At 40.9% G+C, this 26249-nt stretch overlaps 1 protein-coding gene across 3 annotated transcripts in view; it reads left to right on the top strand.

The window, feature by feature from the left end:
- The first annotated feature begins 355 nt into the window (after positions 1-355).
- Positions 356-26249, top strand: part of rhbdf1a (rhomboid 5 homolog 1a (Drosophila)) — a 108952-nt gene continuing 83058 nt past the window's right edge. For all 3 annotated transcript variants that reach the window (XM_060943142.1, XM_060943143.1, XM_060943144.1), the window contains exon 1: positions 356-688. The gene's annotated coding sequence lies outside the window, so the exon portion shown is untranslated. The remainder of the gene's footprint in view (positions 689-26249) is intronic.

Here is a 26249-nt window from a genome sequence, read left to right as displayed (position 1 = left end):
CGTTCAGGGTCTTAAAAGTTAAATTTAAAGGGTTGAAATAAACCCTTCCGGTTTAGGCCACGCCCACTTGTTAAATTCGAACACACAGATGCATAGTCAGTGAGTTCCACCCCAATGCATATCAAATACCAGAAATATCGTAGTAAGCTACAGGTTTGATATTTTTCACTTAAATGTGAGGCCCGGGTCACACTTCTGGAGTGAAACTCGTCCGGTTTCTTTAACTGTTCAAACCGAAACGTCCTGCTTAGTCACACCCGCGTGCCGTGCCACGCTGATGCCCGCCCACATGCTCTCTGATTGGCTCGTGGCTTCGACGCAGCGATACTCAGTCGCTAAGGGCGGGGCGGGGCTCTGGGTCTCGAGTCGAGACTGAATTACCGGCAGCAGCACAGAAAGTTCCCCGAGCTCTTCCTCCGTGTGTGTGTGGGAATGTACTGGACACTGCGTGGGGAAAACGGCCTCGGTCTTACCGCTGCCGGCGTGTTAATGTTGGGATGTTAATTCGACACCGTGCGCTGTGATTTAGCTGATGATTAGCGCCGATGCGTTGCTGTTGTTATTGTTGTTTTAAAGCAGACTCGCTGTGTGTATAATGAAGTGACAGCGCGTTCTTTCCCACCGGGACCTCGGGATTTCTGCTCAACTATATTTTCCTCCTCTTGGATAATTCGGGAACAGAGTGACGGTGAGTTGATGCGGTTTTCTACAGAGCACTAGTTTCGATTTTACGAATCAGAAATCAGGCAATAAAAACACGCAGATTGAAAACGAGCGCAGTGTGAACGCGCTGCGCCGGTTATCGCGAGATCTTTAAACAGATTTCATTCCAGTTTTATCGCCTTTTACCAGCTGTTGGAATCAGGAACACTCCTACAAACACCAGCTTATGACAAGGCCCTACTATAATAATAATAATAATAATAATACCTGTTTTCCTATTTTTAAGACCCTGAAGGAATGATACATATGTGCCCTATAGGCCTGTACCTATAGGGCACCTGTCAATCTTTACATTTGCCCCTGTCAATACCTTACCTTGATGACTATACTGTGTGGGTTACAGGAGGCGTGGCCTGCTGGAAAAGTTCAAAGACGTGGTTAGGTTAACATGAGGCAGCCTTGGGTTGAAGTGCCCTTGAGCAAGGTACCTAACCTCCAACTGAGAATCAGAAATCAGGCAATAAAACACGCAGATTGAAAACGAGCGCAGTGTGAACGCGCTATGCTGGTTATCGCGAGATCTTTAAACTGATTTCATTCCAGTTTTATCGCCTTTTACCAGCTGTTGGAATCAGGAACACTCCTACAAGCACCAGCTTATGACAAGGCCCTACTATAATAATAATAATAATAATAATAATAATAATACCTGTTTTCCTATTTTTAAGACCCCGAAGGAATGATACATATGTGCCCTATAGGCCTGTACCTATAGGGCACCTGTCAATCTTTACATTTGCCCCTGTCAATACCTTACCTTGATGACTATACTGTGTGGGTTACAGGAGGCGTGGCCTGCTGGAAAAGTTCAAAGACATGTGGTTAGGTTAACATGAGGCAGCCTTGGGTTGAAGTGCCCTTGAGCAAGGTACCTAACCTCCAACTGAGAATCAGAAATCAGGCAATAAAACACGCAGATTGCTGATGACGGTGTGCAGAGGGTGACTGGCATCGTCCATGATTAATGTTTGTGTCACAATAAAAATATATTGCATCTTTTAATGTTAAACACTGTCGTGTGTATGTAAGCAATAGCAAAAGTGCAGTTATACTGAATATTTGCGCAGGTGTGATTCTCTGCAAGCATGAGGACATACTGTATCAGTCAAAAGTTTGGACACACCTTCTAATTCAATGGTTTGTCTTTATTTTTGTTAATTAAAAATAGGCTTGTTGGACTCGAGTCTGACTCATGCCCTAATATTAAGGACTTGTGACTTGACTTGAACTTATAGGTTATATAGGAATCTTGGTTGTGCCGCATTCCAATCAAATTAGTGGACAGGAAATAACTGTTGTATAATTTATGGTAAATTACACCATTTAATAATGAAGTTGCTTGTTATAATTAAAGGACATTTGTGACACTTGACAGACTACTATACTGAAGTTCTAAGTATAAAGATTTCCATTGAACTGTGACTTTAGCTACAACTAACAATTATTTTAATAACTGAGTAATGGACACAAATTAGACATAGTCTATTGAGGAATTGAGTAATCTATTGAGTCCTTCTTTTTAGATTAATCAGTTGGTTGGATTATTTCAAAATATTTACCAAAATTATTTAAACATTTCAGCATTTCAAACAACTAATACTACTACAGAACATTAAAAAAGATGAAACGGTATGAAATTTAATATCATGCTTATAGTGAGCAAAATTATCAGTGATCAGTATTGTGTTAAATGTGCTGAAAATGTTCAAAAAGTACTGATGCACAAACTGAAATAATTTCGCCAAGTTTTATATTGAGAACCACAAATTAAATTAGCAGCACTGTGTATTTTTCTGCATAAACATTGAAATAATAACATTAGGCATGCTATCAAAAACGATTTCTCTATCCGTTAATCTATCAATTATTTTAGCGATTAGTCGATTAATCTGAATTATTGATTTAAAAAAAAAAGAGTTCCTCCAAAAAATCAAATTGACATTCATTTATTTTCCTTTTATTTTTACTTGGAGTGAGTGAGAAAAAGGAGAGAAACAAATGCGTCATAATTATTTAACATGTAATAATGGAGAATGTAATAGTTCCATTTGTTCCTTTAACTAGCACTTCTAATTGTATTGACCTACAATTATTCAGATGTTATTTGCTGTGTTTATGGCATTGCCTACACAAGGGATTGTGTTTTAAAATAATGGCAGTAAAAATAATTAAATGAGGTACACGTCCCGACAAACCCGACATGCATGAACGCATGCACTGGCACCATCATTCAACGCTGAATAAACCCGGAGTCCAGCTTAAACGTTTTCTCAAACACTTATTCAATGGAAATTCGAAGGTAGCAGGCATGTGACTCTTGGCTTTAATAATGAGTGTATTGAACAGCTATAAGGACAAAATAATATTAAAAAACTCTCCCTACTAGTGGTGATTTTAAGCAACATATACAAGACATAAAACATGGTGGTTTTGTCCTTTCTTTTTTGCAGACTTGTGCGTTGTGATCGTGCTGCTATAATTTGAACTGTTCCTATATTTTCAAAGCCTTAGGTCTGTGGAAACTTTCATTGAACCTCTTTGCAACTGAGTTACTCCAGCTATCATTATTATTTTTTAAAACTGTAGTGTTGACAGGAGCCAAAGATATGGTGTTAAAACCCCATAATCAATCATGGTTTTAATGATGATTAAAATTTGAAATGGTAATACTTGAGAGAGAGAATTTTATCATGAAACCAGTAAGCGTTTCGTTCCTACTCCTTACAATAATAATAAATAATACGTTCAATTTAGGGGTGGCACGGTGGTGTAGTGGTTAGCGCTGTCGCCTCACAGCAAGAAGGTCCGGGTTCGAGCCCCGTGGCCGGCGAGGGCCTTTCTGTGCGGAGTTTGCATGTTCTCCCCGTGTCCGCGTGGGTTTCCTCCGGGTGCTCCGGTTTCCCCCACAGTCCAAAGACATGCAGGTTAGGTTAACTGGTGACTCTAAATTGAGCGTAGGTGTGAATGTGAGTGTGAATGGTTGTCTGTGTCTATGTGTCAGCCCTGTGATGACCTGGCGACTTGTCCAGGGTGTACCCCGCCTTTCGCCTGTAGTCAGCTGGGATAGGCTCCAGCTTGCCTGCGACCCTGTAGAACAGGATAAAGCGGCTAGAGATAATGAGATGAGATAAGAAGTTCAATTTATATAGCGCCTTTCTCAAAACCCAAGGTCGCTTTACAATTATAGGGGGTGAAGTCCACCAAATAGAGGTCAGGATATCATTCCCATGGTGTAGCGGCTACAGTCCCACCAAAAGGCGCACGAAAACAAGTCCCACACCACCTGCACAGCCATCGCGCCCCCGCTGAGCAACATCACTCGGAACACCGTGCCATGGATCCACAAAGCAAGCACAGACACATCGCCACGCAGAGCGCTGGTATGTCCCAAACCGCCTGCACAGCTGCCGCAACACCACTGAGCAGCATCGCTTGGAACATCATGCCAAGCACTGCTACACAGAGCGCTGGACAACCACAATTTTAAAATGAGCAACGAGCTCCCTGCAGTCCATAGCTAGGAGCACAGGCATCATCCACGGTGAACCAAGGCCTGGAGGGAACCGATGCCCAAAACTGGGTCCGGAGCTACACCACAACCGGCGGACAAAAACAAACATCAAACTATACAAACACACCAAAAAAAAGAGAGAGAAAATAAAATAAAAAGCTCCAATGAGATGTGGCAGCCAGAATGCGCACGACGTACTCCCAATCGGAAACGAGGCTTACAAGGCTTAATTAAATATCAAGTCACTAACTGCAGTACCAATTATTGACGTGGATCAGATTATCTGTCACAGAATGAGACCAAATGTTTTTCAACCAAATGAGACAAACAAACTAACAGAAGGTGACCCAATTCTGTAAATTATTATTATTATTATTATTATTATTATTATTATTATTATCTTTTTTTTTTTTTTTTTTTTTTTTTTTTTTACTGCTTCTGCACCCTTGTTTTGGAACTGTGTCTTCTCTGCATTATCTGCCTTCGTTTGTTCAATTCCAGACAGACAAATTCAAAATAAGGGCAAAATAAATATGGCTGTCTCACTCTGGTGCTAAATTAATTTTACTTGTCAATCTATGTGCGATGTGAATCATTTTTGGTGTGTGAATTGACTCCAAAGCTTTTAGGCTTGTCTCTGTAGTTTTCAGTGCCTGGAATCGGTGAATCAGTTCTGTTTTTTGGATTGACTTTGATGTGAATCAGAAGCAGGATGGACAACTGATGACTCTTATTAAAACGTATATTGTGTATGCTCAGAAAAGCATGTGTACCCTTCTGTCCAACAATGCACACTTTTCAGAAAATGAACTACGTTTTGAAGTGAGAACATTTGACTCATGGACTTCTCATTAATTTCAGTCATTTTCAACCCATCAAGTTGTCATGCAAATGACTTTATGGAGAATAAGCAGTTTGGATTAATAAGCATGGTTCAGCCCAGTCCAGTGTTTCTTACACTGGTCACAAATGAATTATTACTCATTGAAATATTACTTCCATGAAAACACATTTTCATACTGTGAGGCCGACAGCAAGAGGGCTGATAGTCACTCAGACTGATGTAAGAACCCTGATTTTTTTTTTTTTAAGATTTTTTTGGGGGGGCTTTTTTTCACCTTTATTGGATAGGACAGTGTAGAGACAGGAAATGAGCAGGAGAGAGATCGGGAAATTACCTCGGGTTGGAATCGAATCCAGGTCCCCGGATTTATGGTATGGCGCCTTATCCACCTGAGCCACGATGCCCCCAGAACCCTGATTTAAGTGGAAATCGGTAGTTCAGTGGTTAAGGCATTGGGCTGCTGTTTGGAAGACTGAGTTCAAATCCCAACACCATCAAGCTGCCATGGACAAAGTTGGGCCCTTGAGAAAGGCCCTTAACCCTCAACAAATCAAATTAAGTGAAGAGGTGGTATTATGAAGAGAATATGACCCAGCAGCTCCAGATGGGCAATCTAGGCCAGTCAGATGAGGAACAGGAGCATCAGAGGGAGTGAAAAACTTGGGGTTTGGCATGGAGGCGAGCAGATGTTGGGTGTTGGAGGAACAAGGTACAGAGTAATGGAGTCATGCCTCGATGAGTCATGGAGCAGTAATGGATCTTTACTTTTCTGGCAAGGCCTATGTGTCTCTGGCACAAGACTACTTTTAGCACGCATGGCTAAAATGGTCTCAGACATTCGCGTTTCAGTGTAGCTGTAAACAAGCACTGGAGTTGAGTGTGTAAATACAGTCCCACATATGACCTTGTATAAATGGGTAATGTAGCTGGGTATGGTTTGTCAAGGACTTTAGAATGTGTTAAAAAAAATTCAGTCATTTTAATGGAGTAGTCTGAATTTGTGCAAACTTGCACACAACTGTGATTCGTTCCCTGATTTTATTCCACACAAAATCTTTTGGTTCATCACCCCTTTGACTTGTTATTGTGATAATAAGGTCTCCACACATCTTATGTGGACTCCTAATAAAAGGCTAGACTGTTGAAATCATTTACACATTGTAAAATTGCTTGTGGTTCTTTGCAGAATTCTCTTCCAGCTTTAAAAATTACATGTCTGTGCACCACATGTGCAGCTTAAGATAAGCAGATTTTATGCCGTTTGTGTGTTATGCGTGTTACACAGGGTCTCGGCGGACCATTTGGTTTGGCGTTGGCTTGTTGTTGCTTCATGTTATACTTGCGTTATCTATAGTTCTGTATCCATGAGACATTTTTTTTTTTTGAACCCTCAAAACCATATGATGCAGTGTGATCAATTCAGTACAGTATCTCATCTCATCTTATTATCTCTAGCCGCTTTATCCTGTTCTACAGGGTCGCAGGCAAGCTGGAGCCTATCCCAGCTGACTACGGGCGAAAGGCGGGGTACACCCTGGACAAGTCGCCAGGTCATCACAGGGCTGACACATAGACACAGACAACCATTCACACTCACATTCACACCTACGCTCAATTTAGAGTCACCAGTTAACCTAACCTGCATGTCTTTGGACTGTGGGGGGAAACCGGAGCACCCGGAGGAAACCCACGCGGACACGGGGAGAACATGCAAACTCCACACAGAAAGGCCCTCGCCGGCCACGGGGCTCGAACCCGGACCTTCTTGCTGTGAGGCGACAGCGCTAACCACTACACCACCGTGCCGCCCTCAGTACAGTATCAAAATGAAAATTCATCTGACTATCACTTGGTAGATCGTGTAAACCAACTTGTTTGACAGCTTTAGAAAGGCTTTCTGTTCTTTAGTGGATAAAGGAAATCTGACACGTATATGTCTTCTTGAACACTTTTCTGTAATCTTAAGTTTTGAATTTTAATGCCATGGCAGGATGTGGGTATCAGGGGTTCACACCGAAGGTGAGTTGTGTCCAAAGCACCTTTTCTGCTTTTGAGTAAGAGTCTCGGGAGTTTTCAGTAAGATTCACCCCCCAATGCTTTTGCTATGAATGTCTGTTTCATTTGGAAACACTAATACAATTTGTAAGTGTAAGCGTTTACCTGCTCCGTAATAGAGTTGCTTTGCTGGGTGGGAATCAGCCATGCTTAGAGGATTGCTTTATCTGTGTGCATTTTGTCTGCAGTAGAGGGGCTGCAGTGTTATTTTACTGGTATTCTTGCTTTAATAGCTATGTTTACTTGCAGCCCATTACCTAGAATTGCTCAGTCAGAACAGTTTTTATCCCCCGCTGGCCGAAAGGCCCGAAGGGGGATTATGTCGTGGCGATGTCTGTCTGTCCATCCGTCCCGGGAAGGGTACTCACCTTCTGAAAGCAACTCCTCTCACAATTTTTGGAGGAATTTTCACGAAACTTGGCAGGATTCTTTGTTATATGTCGGTAATACACATATTGCAGTTTTGTTCAATTCGGTCACGTTTTACCAAAGTTATGGCCCTTAATTTCCAAACTTGTACTCTGACAATTTCATGAGGGTGTATTAAGCACTTGTAGCATAGATGTAGTTGCCAGCAGGGGATATTGTGTTCTCCGAGCATTCTTATTCACAGATGTAGCCAATGAGGCCTCCCTTTCAAAACAGCACCCCAGTGTTATCCTACACTATAGACCCTTTTCACGTGACGTCACGACAAACGTGGCCGCCATTTTGGACATGTACTACCAGTAGTTTACCACAGCCAGCATTGAGGAACGGCAGCAAAGAAAGTGCTTATTTTCAGCAAGACTTCCATCATGCCACTATATTGTTGTGCACCTGGATGTAGTAACCATCAACAAATAAGGCAAGGTTTATCATTTTATCGGATCCCGACGGAGAAGATGGATAGCGGCCATAAACAGGAAAGATTGGCAGCCCTCGGCATACCAGCGCTTGTGTAGTGACCACTTTGTTGGAGGTAAGACGAATAAAATTAGCCAGAAAAGGCATTACATTGCTGTTAACATTCTGTGGCAGCGAGTGTGTAACCAAATAGGCTAAAATAACCCATTGTAACCTCTGTTCTTCTGTAATAGCTATTAGCTAACGACATTAGCTAGCGTTGTGTTCCTTTGCTGTTGGTAGACTGTAGGACAGATCAGAGGCAGTGTCCTATAAACAGCGCTTAATTTGAGGGGGAGCAAGCCGGAGCGTGCTCCGGAACCTCGGGCGTTGGCTCCGGCAGCTATTTACACTGGATCCGGTGATCCGACACCTCTTTTGACTATGTAACAAAAAAAAAAACCAAATAATTAAATAAAAAAATGCAAGTTTATTTAGTGTTAATGTCTGATTTTGATATCTGTCTTGTTGGTGATTTCTCTCATGAAACGACATCCACAAAATATCTGCAGATGAACTTAATTTGCAGTGTTATTACAAAACATGCCCAGAAGTGCCGCGCCGCACCCCCCCCCCTTTTTTTTTTCCGCACCGGAGCCGCTCATCCTCTGCGCTCCGGGACCTCCCACTTTACAAATTAAGCACTGCCTACAAATAAGTGTTCAAAACAAGAGGAACATGTATTTGTCTCTTAAATCCAGGCCGTTCCCTGTAATCTGTCACAACGGTTGGAGAAAGTAATGGCAAATAGTGAGTGCACAAACCATAGAAGGTAAACTGTACACAGCGCCAGGGCAGTGTGATGGTATGTCTACTTTTAGATTGTGTTAGCTTATCAATGAACACACTTGTCACTCGACGAGTTTCACGTCTTTACGATGGATACTTAAATGTGTGTTAGGTATTATTGTTGTAGTCTAAGCAGTCATTGTAGCAGCTAGATGAGCGAGAACCGAAAGGGTCTGTGCCATAAACTGTTATTTCTGTACGGCGTTGCTAATGTGTCGTTACTGTTGTTATTTCTCCCTCTGCTCGCCCTGTAAATGCCCTACGTCGCTGGATAGCGAAGGTATTTTCTGCATCTCGCTCCTTTTTCTTGTATGTTCTCCGTTTGTCGCCTTCCTCGCGTTCAAACCAATTCGAGCCGAAGTCCGCTACATGTCCAAAATGGTGGTCGCGTTTACGAAGGTCACGTGACTGAAAAGGGTCTATATGACCAAAGGAATGTGGACACCTGGGTATTGAAAATTAAATTCCAAAACCATGGGCCTTGATTTTGGCTTCCTCCACCTTTGCTGTTTATTTTAAGCTCCACTCTTCTTGAAAGGCTTTCCGCTAGATTTTGGGGTGTGGCTTTGGGGATTATGTTCATTCAGCTACAAGGGTATTCGTGAGATCAGGCACTGATGTTGGTGAGGAAGCCTGAGGTGCAGTTGGTGTTCCAGTTCATCCCAAATGCGTTCAGTGGGGTTGAGTTCAGTCAGGGCTCTTCCACTACAACCTTGGCACACCATGGCGTTATAGATGTCATTCTGTGCATGAAGACATTGTCATGCTGGAACAGGTGTGGGCCTCTTGGTTGCAGTGAAAGGAAATCTTACTGGTGTGTTTCCATAATATGGTCAGGTGTCCATATACTTTTGCCGATATATTACAGATCCTAACAGCAGTCATGTACAACAAAAGAAGTAATAAGTAAAGATCCCTCAATCTGCCCAGTTCATAAACGCTCATTAATGCACATGAAGGTAAAAAGGTTTGCTTTTCAGTAGCAGGTTTGACCTTAATGAAAGAACAGCCTCAAAATGAGCTTCGTGATCTGTCCTGAGAGTTTGTGTAAAACTCAGCATCAGTGGTGCTGTTGATGTGGAGAAGTGTGCTGCCTGAGAATGTAGTGAGAGTAATTTTGAGGTCAGTGGGTGTTCCCACAGGAAGGCTCTCAGTGCGTTGATCATCAGAATCTCATGCAGGGTGTGTTTACTTTCTGATTTACTGGTACTCAAAAGGATCGTGTTGGAAACTTCATGCTCTTGTGGTTGGCTACAAAAGTTTTGAAATAACTTGGTATTATTTAGAACAAATCTATACTGGACCCAAAGGGTGATAGAAATACTTAAGGTTGCATAGTGGGTGCAAATACAATATTAGTTATCAGTAATGTATTTTTAAGTGGGGTAACTTTTTATGTAAATGAGGTAAATGGAGCAAGGCTGTGAAATATGTTGGTGGGGGCACACCACACCCAACACTTCCAGTGCCCTTACGCTGACGTTATCATGCTGTCTGTCCATAATCGTACACTCTGTTTAAAATGTGGGTTCTGTTCAAAGTCCACTGAAAAGTGGAGTTTAACATGATTGCAAACAATACGTTTAGCAAATATTCAGTGATTTTAGATGAATTTATTGCATTTATTAAATCTATGCATATGACTACAGCTTATTTTTTTCAGCATCCACTCACCAGCCACTTTATTAGGAACACCCATCCACCTGCTGTTTTATGTAGTTATCTAATCAGCCAATCCCTTGACAGCAGCACAATGCATAAAATTATGCAGATATAAATCAAGAGTTTAAGTTAATGTTCACAAACATCGGAATGGAAAAAATTGTGATCTCTGTGACTTTCACTATGGCATTGGTGTTGGTGCCAGATGAGGGTTTGAGTATTTCAGAAACTGCTGATCTCCTGGGGTTTTCACACAATGGTGCGAAAAACATTGAGTAATAGTTTTGTGGGTGGAAACGCCTTGTTGATGAGAGAGGTCAGAGAAAAATGACCAGATTGGTTTGAGCTGCCAGGAAGGATGTCGTAACTTATAATCATACTTTACAACTGTGGTGAGCAGAAAAGCATCTCGGCGCAGAAGATCACGTTGGGTTCCACTCCTGCAGCTAAGAATAGGAATCTTAGAATCAAGAACTAGTACCTATTAAAGTGATCTGTGTGTGTAATTACAACCCCGATTCCAAAAAAGTTGGGACAAAGTACAAATTGTAAAAAAAAAAAAAAACGGAATGCAATAATTTACAAATCTCAGAAACTTCTATTGTATTCACAATAGAACACAGACAACATATCAAATGTCGAAAGTCAGACATTTTGAAATTTCATGCCAAATATTAGCTCAATTGAAATTTCATGACCGCAACACATCTCAAAGTAGGGACAGGGGCAATAAGAGGCTGGAAAAGTTAAAGGTACAAAAAGGAACAGCTGGAGGACCAAATTGCAACTCATTAGGTCAATTGGCAATAGGTCATTAACATGACTGGGTATAAAAAGAGCATCTTGGAGTGGCAGCGGCTCTCAGAAGTAAAGATGAGAAGAGGATCACAAATACTCCTAATTCTGCACCGACAAATAGTGGAGCAATATCAGAAAGGAGTTCGACAGTGTAAAATTGCAAAGAGTTTGAACATATCATCATCTACAGTGCATAATATCATCAAAAGATTCAGAGAATCTGGAAGAATCTCTGTGTGTAAGGGTCAAGGCCGGAAAACCATGCTGGGTGCCCGTGATCTTCGGGTCCTTAGACGGCACTGCATCACATACAGGCATGCTTCTGTATTGGAAATCACAAAATGGGCTCAGGAATATTTCCAGAGAACATTATCTGTGAACGCAATTCACCGTGCCATCCGCCGTTGCCAGCTAAAACTCTATAGTTCAAAGAAGAAGCCGTATCTAAACATGATCCAGAAGCGCAGACGTCTTCTCTGGGCCAAGGCTCATTTAAAATGGACTGTGGCAAAGTGGAAAACTGTTCTGTGGTCAGACGAATCAAAATGTGAAGTTCTTTATGGAAATCAGGGATGCCGTGTCATTCGGACTAAAGAGGAGAAGGACGACCCAAGTTGTTATCAGCGCTCAGTTCAGAAGCCTGCATCTCTGATGGTATGGGGTTGCATTAGTGCGTGTGGCATGGGCAGCTTACACATCTGGAAAGGCACCATCAATGCTGAAAGGTATATCCAGGTTCTAGAGCAACATATGCTCCCATCCAGATGACATCTCTTTCAGGGAAGACCTTGTATTTTCCAACATGACAATGCCAAACCACATACTGCATCAATTACAGCAGCATGGCTGCGTAGAAGAAGGGTCCGGGTACTGAACTGGCCAGCCTGCAGTCCAGATCTTTCACCCATAGAAAACATTTGGCGCATCATAAAACGGAAGATACGACAAAAAAAGACCTAAGACAGTTGAGCAACTAGAATCCTACATTAGACAAGAATGGGTTAACATTCCTATCCCTAAACTTGAGCAACTTGTCTCCTCAGTCCCCAGACGTTTACAGACTGTTGTAAAGAGAAAAGGGGATGTCTCACAGTGGCAAACATGGCCTTGTCCCAACTTTTTTTGAGATGTGGTGTTGTCAAATTTAAAATCACCTAATTTTTCTCTTTAAATGATACATTCTCACTTTTAAACATTTGATATGTCATCTATGTTCTATTCTGAATAAAATATGGAATTTTGAAACTTCCACATCATTGCATTCCGTTTTTATTTACAATTTGTACCGTGTCCCAACTTTTTTGGAGTCGGGGTTGTGTGTGTGTTTGTTTATATATATATATATAATATATAAAATCATTATCTCTAGCCACTTTATCTTGTCCTACAGGGTCGCAGGCAAGCTGGAGCCTATCCCAGCTGACTACGGGCGAAAGGTGGGGTACACCCTGGACAAGTCGGCAGGTCATCACAGGGCTGACACATAGACACAGGCAACCATTCACACTCACACCTATGGTCAATTTAGAGTCACCAGTTAACCTAACCTGCATGTCTTTGGACTGTGGGGGAAACCGGAGCACCCGGAGGAAACCCACGCGGACACGGGGAGAACATGCAAACTCCACACAGAAAGGCCCTCGCCGGCCACGGGGCTTGAACCCGGACCTTCTTGCTGTGAGGCGACAGCGCTAACCACTACACCACCGTGCCGCCATTTTTATATATATATATATATATATATATATATATATATATATATATATATATATATATATATATATATATATAAATTTTTTTTTTTTCTTCTGTTAAGCAATAGCGGCATCCTATTTCCCTTTGCTCAAATACCGTACTTGCCTTTTGACTTTGGCTGTAGGTGAAATAAAATGATCAGCGCTGTATTCTCATTGCCACTAAAACAAGATCAAGCCAGTATCGACCTGGATCATATTAGACTGTGTTAAACCTTTTTTATTTTTTTTAAATCAGATTATGCTATGAACATGAGTGATGTTGACTGACAAGATGCAGATCTTGTACACAGGATACATGCACACTGAAGATTGCACATTAGCAAGTGGAAACGTCTTGAATGTCATCAGATGTATCTGGTATTTCATTTAAGATTACGTTAAAACAAATATAAAACATGAGATTTTAAAACTTCTTTTTGTATTAATTTCATGCTCGAAATGGTCTTATACTGGCAGATACCGTTCGTAATTTTATTTATAGAAAGAAGCAAAATGATCTGACAACAGAATAGGAAAATTTAAATTTTGAAATGAGTAAAAAGGTCTAGAAATAGACTTGATCTTCTATTTGGTTATTGTAATCTTATAAATTAATAAGAAATACTAGATAAATTTTACTTTTTTAAGATTTTTTTTTTAAACTTTCATTCCTCGATAGAAAAGGGTCGATTGTAATGTACCACACAACTTAGGAAAAATTTGTCTGCAAGATGTAGTTTTTGTTTGTGTTGGCTGTTTTGATGGTCATGCATTCAAACAGTACAAAATGTTGCATGATGAAACATTTAAATCTCAAGCTGAAAAAGATGGCATATTAATTTGCTAAGGAGGACGTTTTGTAGTGACAGAGGGCAAATGTGCACAAACTTAAATGGGAGTGTGTTCTTAATTTAATACATGTTTGAACTAACTATTGCTGACTTTCCAACTCTACCATCTTTCTTTTTTTAACGCAAATTCCTTTGTTATAAAAAGATATGTCACTTGCAGACAGTAGTTTTAAACAACAAATTGTTTTAGCAAGTGTATGGCTTTAAATAGCATGACCTGCTCCCCTGTGTCTAGTTTTAGAACATCGTATCAGTCTGAAGACACTCCCTGAGCCTCTCAGCTTCTAGTGAAGGGGAATGTCTTGTGAGCTGGGCAATCTGGAATTTGTAGACTTTTCTAGAAAGTAAGGGTGTGTTCAGGCCTGTGATTTGGCCTGTAGTGGCCTTTTGGGAGTGGGTGGGTCACTTGTGAATACAGTAGTGCTTGAAAGTTTGTGAACCCTTTAGAATTTTCTATATTTCTGCATAAATATGACCTAAAACATCAGATTTTCACACAAGTCCTAAAAGTAGATAAAGAGAACCCAGTTAAACAAATGAGACAAAAATATTATACTTGGTCATTTATTTATTGAGAGAAATGATCCAATATTACATATCTGTGAGTGGCAAAAGTATGTGAACCTTTGCTTTCAGTATCTGGTGTGACCCCCTTGTGCAGCAATAACTACAACTAAACGTTTCCGGTAACTGTTGATCAGTCCTGCACACCGGCTTGGAGGAATTTTAGCCCGTTCCTCCGTACAGAACAGCTTCAACTCTGGGATGTTGGTGGATTTCCTCACATGAACTGCTCGCTTCAGGTCCTTCCACAACATTTCGATTGGATTAAGGTCAGGACTTGGCCATTCCAAAACATTTAACTTTATTCTTCTTGAATCATTCTTTGGTAGAACAACTTGTGTGCTTAGGGTCATTGTCTTGCTGCATGACCCACCTTCTCTTGAGATTCAGTTCATGGCCAGATGTCCTGACATATTTTCCTTAGAATTCGCTGGTATAATTCAAAATTCATTGTTCCATCAATGATGGCAAGCCGTCCTGGCCCAGATGCAGCAAAACAGGCCCAAACCATGATACTACCACCACCATGTTTCACAGATAGGATAAGGTTCTCATGCTGGAATGCAGTGTTTTCCTTTCTCCAAACATAACGCTTCTCACTGAAACCAAAACTTCTATTTTGGTCTCATCCGTCCACAAAACATTTTTCCAATTGCCTTCTGGCTTGTCCACGTGATCTTTAGTAAACTGCAGATGAGCAACAATGTTCTTTTTGGAGAGCAGTGGCTTTCTCCTTGCAACCCTGCCATGCACACCACTGTTGTTCAGTGTTTTCTCCTGATGGTGGACTCATGAACATTGGCTAATGTTAATGTGAGCGAGGCCTTCAGTTGCTTCGAAGTTACCCTGGGGTCCTTTGTGACCTCGTTGACTATTACATACCTTGCTTTTGGAGAGATCTTTGTTGGTCGACCACTCCTGGGGAGAGTAACAATGGTCTTGAATTTCCTCCATTTGTACGCAATCTGTCTGACTGTGGATTGGTGGAGTTCAAACTCTTTAGAGACGGTTTTGTAACCTTTTCCAGCCTGATGAGCATCAACAGTGCTTTTTCTGAGGTCTTCAGAAATCTCCTTTGTTCGTGCCATGATACACTTCCACAAACGTGTTGTGAAGATCAGACTTAGATAGATCCCTGTTCGTTTAAATAAAACAGGGTGCCCACTCACACCCGATTGTCGTCCCATTGTCGTCCAAACACACCTGACTCTAATTTCACCTTCAAATTAACTGCTAATCCTAAAGGTTCACATACTTTTGCCACACAGATATGTAATATTTGACAATTTTCCTCAATAAATAAATGACCAAGTATAATATTTTTGTCTCATTTGTTTAACTGGGTTCTCTTTATCTACTTTTAGGACTTGTGTGAAAATCTGATCATGTTTGAGGTCATATTTATGCAGAAATATAGAAAATTCTAAAGGGTTCACAAACTTTCAAGCAGCACTGTCATCTTACTATTGGGCGCAGAGGTTCCTGTAAGCACAAACTCCTGTAGCAGTCTATATGGACCTGGGTTCTTTGTTTTTCAGTTTGTTTGTTTTTAAATGGTGATTGCCAACTAAATAAACCATAACACAATAAACCAATCGTATCATGATTGTCATGTAGTAATCTATGCTGAACATGATGATGATGATGATGATGATTATTATTATTATTATTATTATTATTATTATTATTATTATTATTATTATTATTATTTTGTTTGTTTGTTTTTTAAACTAGATCCTCTCAGGTTTGATGGTGTTTTTTACTTCTAATGTTGGCTAAAGTTAGGGCTGTAAAATTAAGGAACCTCGATAGTTGTGCTGCATTGGGAGTTCTAGAATGTAGCAGTCATCCAACTTTTACCTTCCATTTGGTGAGCCTCTTTGCTTGGCAATGCGACATGCCAGGATAGATGATGTAAACGCTTTCAAATATGGAGGAGTGTAGAGCAAGCCACGACAGACTGAAGGGACGAGTCACAGAGTTTTCCTGGGCAAAGAGGCTCAGCAAATTGACAACGAACTACAAAATGGGGGCAGATGATACGACATTTTTAGATCGAAGGATTAAAATCTCGCTATAGTCTCTGTTTTTTCAGAGTTTAAAACATATTACACGTTTTGTCAGTTGTGCTGAAAACGCTTAGACATGGCACCCCAAGTTGTTTTATGAACCAGATTTTAGACACTGCACAAATAACAGCTGTTTGCAGAATATGCAAAAGCAAGAATGGCACATTGAGGAAACATGACAGATCTGTTCAACCACCTCAAAAGAAAGCATCCCAAAGAACGTGCCCAAATCAGATAACACGGGGTGCACATGTGAATAGCACCATAGAAAACAAATGCATGAAAAAGGCACTCCTTATGAGAAAACAGAGAAGACGTCACTGATGCCATGACATTTTTACATTTATATGTAAATCTCATGAAAACGGTTGAAAGCGAGAGTTTTAAGCAACTTCTGAAAAGAGTCAATCCTTGTTACCAAGTGGTAAATATTTTATAAAATTCCTTATCTACACAAAGAATTCTGAGAGAAGTGCAGTAAAATCCAAAACGGTGACACACGGCTCGCTTATTTTAAAAATGTTGTATTGCGAACCAACTCTGTTAATGTCTTCAGTATTTAAATCCTCACTTACCCATCAATCACCTTTAGATTTATTGCATTTTTAAATACTGAAGACTCAGTAGACTAGAGGTTATTTACTTGTTCCTTAACTTTTTTTTAAATACAGTATAAACTAGAAGGGCACTCGGTAGAGTGCATTCCTCCGCCAAGCCACATGTATTGGAATATCCAGAAGTATACTAATCTGGGATATGGATCCATATATGCTTACTGAATATACAGTTTTATACTTTTTTTTTTTTTTACACAAGGACCAATATTTGTGTATTAATGATGTTATTTCTGGATCTGGATTATCATCAAACTTTTACGTTTTTTTCTTCTAGTATCAATAGAAAGCCAATCACCAACTTGGAGAAATCCAACCAGTACTTTACCCTATTACAGTTTTCTGTATCCAGGATCCAGAAGATACAGATCATTTTCAAAAGTTAACCAATTCTAAGTTGGGTTAGGATAAAACTACTGTAGGAATTAGAGCGGGTGGGTGGAGCACAGAAGTACGTCAGGCCAGAACTGAGTTCCAAAAAAACTCTTTATTTGCACTTTTCAGTGTCTACTTTACGCTCTCCCAGCCGCACACACACGCACACGAGTCGTCTGGTTGGGGAGAGAGCTCCCTTCCTCTGCTCTCTCTCTCTCTCTCTCTCTCTCTCTCTCTCTCTCCTTTTTATAGGGCGCGGTCACTGGGGAAGACACACAAACACAGGTTAACTAACATCAGGTGTAGTGATTCTGCCACTTACCTTCCCTGACTCCACCCTCCGTTCACAGACCGCTGCTTGACCACGCCCCCACTGCCACAGCTACTTGCCTAATTTCATCAAAATCCAGCCACTACTTTTTGAGTTATTTTGATTTTTTAAAAAATGATCCAGATCAGCATCAAAATCAAATCAGTTTGAACCTAGGATAATACCAAAGCTGCACACCAAATTTAATCAAAACCTGTTCACCACTTTGAGTTACATTTGGAATAGAGGAAAAAAAAAATCCTCAATCCAGATACATACATATTGATGGAAGTCTGGATAATCAATTGTTCTTCAGCCCATGGCTCACCTTTCCTCAAAATTCCATCAAAATCCATTCATTACTTTGAATTTTGTTGGGAACAGAAAAACAAACGGAGGTGAAAACATAACCTATAACTTCCTCCAGCAAAGTTGGTGGAGGTGGTAATTATTTTACATTTTGTTGCATGCCCTTTTATTATAAGTAGTTGGAACAGGTACTTTGGCCTTGGGTGTCTATGGTGACGCCCCCCCTTTTGAGGTTATGTTTCTTTGTAGAGCTATAGTATATTTTCATCATTAGGGAAACTAGTTTGGTTGCTCTGTTTAGTAACTTGCAAAACAGTCTGAAAAACCAACATGGAAAAATAATTATGATAAAGCATGAAAAAAGGCATGCAACATTTTTGCCAGATCGCCTAGCCTTACTTCAAAAGTGGAGTGTTGGATTGCATTTAGATTCATGCCGGTGCTGAGAGACGCAGACTCACCCTGGCTTAGTATCCACATGTACACATACCAAATTAACATATCCCCAAGATATGATCGTTTCCCGGTGTATTAGTAACGCAATATGTTTTAAATCTGAGTTATATTATTGTAACACTTTCTTTAGGAGGGGAGACACTGAAGCACTGTTACGGGGGATTAATTGCTGGGTGACTTTTTTATTTAAGCTTTTCAGCTTGCTTCTTACACATACACATGCAGTTCTGCTCTGCAGAGATCTCTCTCCTGACTCCTCGATTTATTCCCATTTTGAGCATAGCCTTGAGTTTGTCTCAAACTACAGTTTTCTTGTGTTCGGGTAAATGGTATAGGTAGCTACACGCCACCAGCTCTGTGGGCATCTCATTGTGGTGTTCTATCAGGTAGGTGTGACCAAGAAGGGGCGAGAACACGTTGGAAAACTCCACCTGCAACTTGACAATGTCCGTGCATTTGGGATGGCTGGAGCTGGTCTTCACAGGAGATTGGGGTGGGTCGAGCGGCAACATTCTTTTTTACCTCTGGCCCCAGCTCCTCCTCCTGAAACTAGAATTGCTGGGTGAAAAATATTTATTTTTTTTAAATTTAAGCTTTTGAGCTTCTTGAACATATGCAAACATGGTTCTGAGCTCCCTCCCTTTCTGCTTCCTCTTTCGCTACGTTCACACTCCAAGGCTTAATGCTCAATTCCGATTTTTTTGTGAAATCCGATTTTTTTGTGAGGTCGTTCACATTAACAAATATAATGCGACTTGTATGTGATCCTCAGTATGAACGAAAAGCGACCTAAAAGTGTTCCGCATGCGCATTGCAGGATACGACGACGTCACACGCAGTGAGCATGGCCAGTGTTTACGGAAGTAAAACCGCCCGGTTGCGGTATGACCCATCCAATATAGCTTGAATAGCTGTATCCCCCCAAATGGAAATCAGCTCCCTAACCTCTGCGTCCTTCCATTGAGAAGATTCAGAACACAGCCCGAAGCGTCCCTCGCATTGATGTCATATGCGCCATGTTGTAACTTTTTTTGAGAGACCCGCCACCTACTTCAGCGCAGAATAGTGATGTTTGTGGCTTGTTGATGACGTGTAAGTCGGATGAATGCGACCTGGCGGTTCAGACTGAAGTCGCATATGAAAAGAGCGGATAGGAATCGGAATTAGGACCACATATCCAAACGGCCTGGGTCGGATTTGAAAAAATCGGATCTGTGTCGTTCATATTGTCAATAAAAGATCGGATACAGGTCACATATGGGCGAAAAGATAGGATTTGAGTCACTTCAGCCTGCAGTGTGAACGTAGCCTTTGTCACCCCTCCGCTGTGACTGCAAGACACACGCAGAGAGCATTAATTAGGCACAGGTGTGATCATTTTGCCACTCACCTTCCCTGGCCTCGTTCTCCATTCACAAACTGGTGCTCAACCATGCCCCTGTTGCCAAAATTATATTACCAGACCTGCTAACCTTTTACACAGTTTTGCATAGGAGCTCCACAGTTTAACATTAGTATGTTTTGTACAAGTAATCACTCAAAAATATGCCAAAAGAGCACTCTTTCTCTACAATACAACAGGAGGTGAGTCACATATGAATCTTGAATGATCTGCAGAGGTTTTTTTTTTTTTGGAATGCTGCAATATTGCCAGACATTTCCTGAAAGTCCTGTCCCCTTGTCCTCTCCCACATGGTCTTGGCTCACTGTGGGCACCCTTGCTTTTTGTCAAGGTCAATGGAGACGGGTTTTATTTCATGTTAATAAACTCAAAGCAATCAGTGAGTGTTTGATTTAGTGAACATTATACGAGTATATATATTTAACATCAGTTAGATATATTTATTAAGGATGCCAAAGAAAAATGTTTCAAAAAATGGAAAATCATGAGCTCGGAAATGTCAGTATCGCCCAAGCCTACTATAATGCTTGGCTGAGCTGAAAGGCCAGTAAAGACATTATATTTAATGGACCTATTTAAATAAATAGTCAAAACGGTCACTGATGAGCTTCAGCTGATACAGTTCATGATTTAGAGACCTTAGACCCAAGGTTAGCTTATTCTGTATTGTGGGTTAACAGAGATTCAGATAGATATTTCAAATATGCATTTATGTTCAGTCCTGTTCACTTTTAAACTACTTATATTTACATTGTTATTGGGGAGGGGAAAAAAGCCTGTTTTAACAGGCCAGAAGCTCCTATCAGATGAAGCCATTTGGGTTAGAAAGTAATGATTATATACTGCAACTCTGCATTAACGAACTCTCTGGGAGACATCCGTAGAGTTCGTTATACTGAAATGGAGCCACTTGTCACACCAAACGTTCATGTTGTATGTGAAAGTTTAGGCACATTCTCCTTATCACAAATGTCCTCTTCCAAGTCACCATCCCAATTCATTGACAGAGTTAAAGGATCACGAATAGTAGCGATGATTTCGGCTGTTATGGAAATGACCAGTTACCAATGTGTCGTCAGTGTCCACCCACTGACTTTCTATGTTTTCTAAATCTTTGCTATTCAGTTCATTCATATGTTGCATCTCACAGATGTCATTTGTCATGCCACAAGGCTTTGTGGGGGGTATTAAAACGCCACCGGTGCGTTTTAACTAGGTGTTAAGTTTAGCGGTATTAGCAGTCATTTTGTCCTTTTATCGATCCTTTGATCATCCTTCTTGATAACGGTTAGTGATCGACACTTGAAGCAAGGCTTGTTAAGCCTTTATGGTGTTATTGTATTGTTAACTTGACTGAGGACTTATTGATTGTCTCTGGTGGGAAGAGGAGCACATGGCTCAGGCTACATCCACACGACAATGGCAACGAGATTTTTTTTTTTTAAATATCGCGTCCACATGGGCAACGGATCAGTAAAATATCAGGTTCCTATGGCAACGCAACGCTTGCTGAAAACGATGCAATACACATGCCACACCTCTACGTGCGCTGTAAGACGGTCCCATCGGAGACACCAGAACAATAGAAGTAGTAGACGCATGCGCATAAACCCCTTCTTCTGTAGCATTAGCAACATAAAGTTTTGATTATTAATCAGTAGCGTAAAACGAAAGACACGGAAAGAGGAATGAATGGGGGTAGATGGAAGCCGGTACGCCAACATTCTGATATCCTCCAGAATTCTTTAATGGTCCGGAATAAATTGAATGCTACACGTTGATGGATTACTTTGTTCTTCTACGCCCTTTTTTGAGGAATGTATTGTCGGACTTAAACCAACATCTGAAGAGGTGAGATCGCTCCTTTTTTTTTTTTCCTATTTTTGCTGGCGGGATTGTTTTTGGAAAGTGCACAGGCGGTGCGCGGTTTGGTACTGCTTCCGCAGTGTTTGGACTAAAGACTCTGTCCTAAGGGCTATTTTCTCTCTCTCTCTCTCTCTCTCTCTCTCTCTCTCTCCCTCTCTCCCTCTCTCTCTCTGCACCATTACACAATAAATATTCACAGTGAAAATATTTTGTAAGCGCGTTTCATGAACTAAGTTATAGAATTTGTTGACAACTCGCATCGAGTTCGTTACACTTCTACCCGGCGTGAAGCACTGACAGTCATGTGGTTGTGACGTCATCGTAAACAAATCCGTTCTACTCATCCAGACGACTTCGCAACGGCGCCGTTGCCAGATTTTTTCTCTCTGGAACCCGTTCTCAAAAGATTTCGTTTTGGGGCACCCGAATCCGTTGCCGTGTGGACAGGGCCTCAGTGTGTCATGTAAGCAGGTGAATGATGGATGTTGTTGCAAGAAGAGTGTTTATTTATAAACAGGCAGGGAAACGGTTAAATAATATAAGACAAAAGCAGGATCATGAAACAGGCAATGGTCACACAAGGCACAAACAGAATGGCAGAGACAAAGATGAAAAGCAGAGTCTAAATACTCAAAATAAAGTCAAAACCAGAAAGGCAATCCATAGATACAAGACTTGGTAATGTGAGATACTCGGTACAGTGCGTATACTTCACCAAGTCTGTATGTTTTTAGAGAGTTCTTATAAGTGCACACTGTGATTGAGCTCTAATCCGGAACAGGTGCATAGTAATTGGTCCTTATGGCACTGCACCATCAGTCTTCATCAGTGGACATGATACTTTTTGAAGACTCGGACTCCTCGTCACTAAAGGCAGGAGCCACAAACTTGGTTTGTTGTATGTGAAAGTTCATAGTAAGAGTTTGTTATAGCAGGGTTGCAGTGTATCAACAGGTTGTTTTGCTAGTTGCACATTTGGCTGTCTAATCAAGGCTTGAACCCTGTTTTGTGCCTGTGTGAGTGAACTAACCCACATGTCAGCCTCAGGTGAGAGCGCCTGTCCAAACCACAGATATTAGTCACACCTCCCACAATTCTCCCAGCCAGTTGTTGGCTTCATTTAAATGTCAGTGGACTCTCACCGCATCTGGGTTTAAGTGCGATTCTAAAGACCAAGAAATGAGCATCTCCACCATTTTAGATTTGAGGAGAGTTGAGGGGGACATCATTATGTGTAGCTGTGTAGTCAGAAATGGCTTGCTGGCAACAGCAATTAGGAAAACTCAGCTGAGCAGCCATCCAGGCACAGGAGAGCAAAACAGTGTTTCTGATCCCTTTATAATCACCATTAACCTTTAATTTGTAAAGTGTTAATCCGACACATTGTTGTAGGCCTTCACAAGCGTCTTTTTTGAAAGCTTAAAACTTTCACCTAAATATGCCTAATAAATGCCATTAATTAGTGTGAAATATATGCCTGTCTAATATTAGCGAAGTTGAGCATGATTTCATTTCATGGTGTTAACTCAATTTATTCTGCATTTACCTTGACAGAAAGTGAGAGGGGTTAGGCTTCCAGGTGGTCACCAAAATATGTTGATTCTCTGATGGGGAGACAGTGCTGCTCTTTTTGTGTATTTTTGAGAGCGAAGCATACACAAATGTTAAATTGCATAAAGACTGTGTACAATTATACTGTACTAGTCTAGTCTCTTCTAGTCAGACTTCTTGGTCCAACTCGCTCACCAAGCATTCACACAGGAGTCACAAGAGGTGTCTGTGACACTTCCTTTCCCCCAACCATTGGAAACAAATTTCAGTTGAATCTGAGCAGGTTGTCATTTCATGATGGATCATTAAACCAGGCTGTAGCTTATTCATGCTAATTGGGTATAACTGTGCATAGTCTCAAATGTTTCTTTTAATAACCATGTCAACAATGTCTTTTAATCACATGTGAACAGAATTTTAGATTTTCAAAATTTTTGCAAGGGGCGGCATGGTGGTGTAGTTGTTAGCGCTGTCGCCTCACAGCAAGAAGGTCCGGGTTTGAGCCCCATGGCCGGCAAGGGCCTTTCTGTGTGGAGTTTGCATGTTCTCCCCGTGTCCGCGTGGGTTTCCTCCGGGTGCTCCGGTTTCCCCCACAGTCCAAAGACATGCAGGTTAGGTTAACTGGTGACTCTAAATTGACCATAGGTGTGAATGGTTGTCTGTGTCTATGTGTCAGCCCTGTGATGACCTGGCGACTTGTCCAGGGTGTACCCTGCCTTTCGCCCGTAGTCAGCTGGGATAGGCTCCAGCTTGCCTGCGACCCTGTAGAACAGGATAAAGTGGCTAGAGATAATGAGATGAGGGAAAATTTTTGCAAAAATATCATTGTGCGTGTGAGATATATAATCTGAGGCCTACAAAGGCATAAGCAAGTGGGTTTCTGGGGGGAAAAAGCGCCCTAATTTAGCAAACTTGCAGCTGGAAGAGGTCACAAACTACAATATGTTGCAATAATAGTTGCACAGAAACCTTCTAAGGCCCAGAGATCTGTTTCCACCCACTAACACCTGTCAGGTATAGCATGCTTCTGTCAAATTATTAGCAGCAATGAGAAGTTCTGCTTTAACTCATCAAATGATTGTCAAGCAGAAATCAGTCCTAGCCTGTTAAACCAGATACACAATCCATTAAAAAAAAAAAAAAAAAGACATCATATTTCAGTGTGATTGAGGATCTAAAATCGTAGTGAGACCAAAGGTATTTTGTCCAAGTTGTGGATTTAATATGTTTGAATTGGCACATTTTGATTTGATTTTAGTTCTTTCCAGCCATGGCTTTCTTTCTTTTTTTTTTCTTTCTTTTTTTAGACTAAAAAAAAAAACCCTCAGTGTTCTCCATTTTTTTTCCGCAGTGTAAATCACAGTTCACAAAATAGCAGGAAGTGCTGTAATTCTCAGCTCTCCATGTTTTTTCCTGTGCGGAAGGACTTTGGTAATGCAACATGTGTCATTCATTAATCATTTTTATCAGTTATGTTCCACATGCTTTTTTTTGTTTTGTTTGTTTGTTTGTTTGTTTGTTTGTTTGTTTGTTTGTTTGGTTTTTTCTTTTTGTCAAACAAACCACCACAGCTGAACAGTTTGTCTGTCTAGCAAGTCAGATATTTCCACCATTGTGTAGCAAGCACTGTATGCTTTAAGTCATGATTGTCTTCTCTAAGAGCTAAGTGTTATTTTCATAGTTATGGCTATAGGGAGAAGACTGAGACATTAGTGCATTTCCTGCCTCCATTTGGATCTCATCAGCTCCTCTGCTCAATGCTTCCTTCCGCTGCTCCTTAAATAAGCAAATCTCTGACCCCATGGCTTCCTGGTCAGTGACGATGGATGTGACATGCTTTAATAGCCATGCTTTTCTAGGTCACTATTTGTTTTCTTGGCTGTAAATAAGATAAATCTCAGAGTTGACCCCTCCCCCACTCCTGAGGAGTATGGAGTATGTGTAATTATCATTCTGTCTTCTCTGTTCTATGATTGGTTTGTTCAGACACAGTCTAACCAGTCAACTAGTATTTAATAATGGTGACATTTTAATATCGGACTGCTGAAGGTATGACCTTGGCTGTTATTCCACCCAGTGTCTGAATGTACAGAAGAGTCAGTTTGGTCCCCGGATGCCAATCACCTGTTGGGATTCATGTGCATGGGGCCAATACACATCATACAATAGGTGCCTTTGTTGCTCAAATCAGGCTGATATCATGCTGGAAATTTCGATGGGGATCACATGTTTCGTCGTCTTAGCTCACTTAACAGGAACAGTGTCCAGCCTCCAACAGACAATAAGGCGCTTGTTTAGAGGTTTTGGGGATGCATCTGGGAGCCTCTCTGTTGGTTTTCCTCTTGAGAATTAGCAAACTTCCCTTTTTTCTGAAGCTTTATAGGAAAGGAAACTGTGTTGGTTACAGAAACTAAGAGGTCAAATGCTGTCTGAATGCTGATGCAAACAGAATCACTGACGCTCTCTGTAGTCATCTGCATATGCCTCTTACCATTGGAATGTGACAAACTTCCTGATTTTGTGAGAAATGAAGCAAACTACTTCAGGATAAGTTTTTTTTTTTTTTTTTTGTTCCTTATCTTTGTCTTCTATATCTCCTAGATAAGTGTGTGAAGCAATGGAAATTAAGACACTTACTCCTGAAACAAATCGCACTGAATGTATGCTGTGTGGCCAAAAAGAAAGGCATACACACTAATTTTGTTGAACCATCTTTAGCCTTGATTATGGTGCATATTCACCATTTGCATTGTTTCGACAACTTGATGCAATATGTCTATTTATTTCCATCTAGAGTTGCATTTATTTATTTATTTTTTGTCTTGACAGGAGAGTTGAGCCACTCTGTAAAGTCTTCTCCTGCATCCCAAAGACTTTCA

Source organism: Neoarius graeffei, chromosome 16, assembly GCF_027579695.1.
Source record: "Neoarius graeffei isolate fNeoGra1 chromosome 16, fNeoGra1.pri, whole genome shotgun sequence".
NCBI classification, from domain to species: Eukaryota; Metazoa; Chordata; class Actinopteri; order Siluriformes; family Ariidae; genus Neoarius; species Neoarius graeffei.
This window is presented reverse-complemented; position numbering and strand designations above follow the sequence as displayed.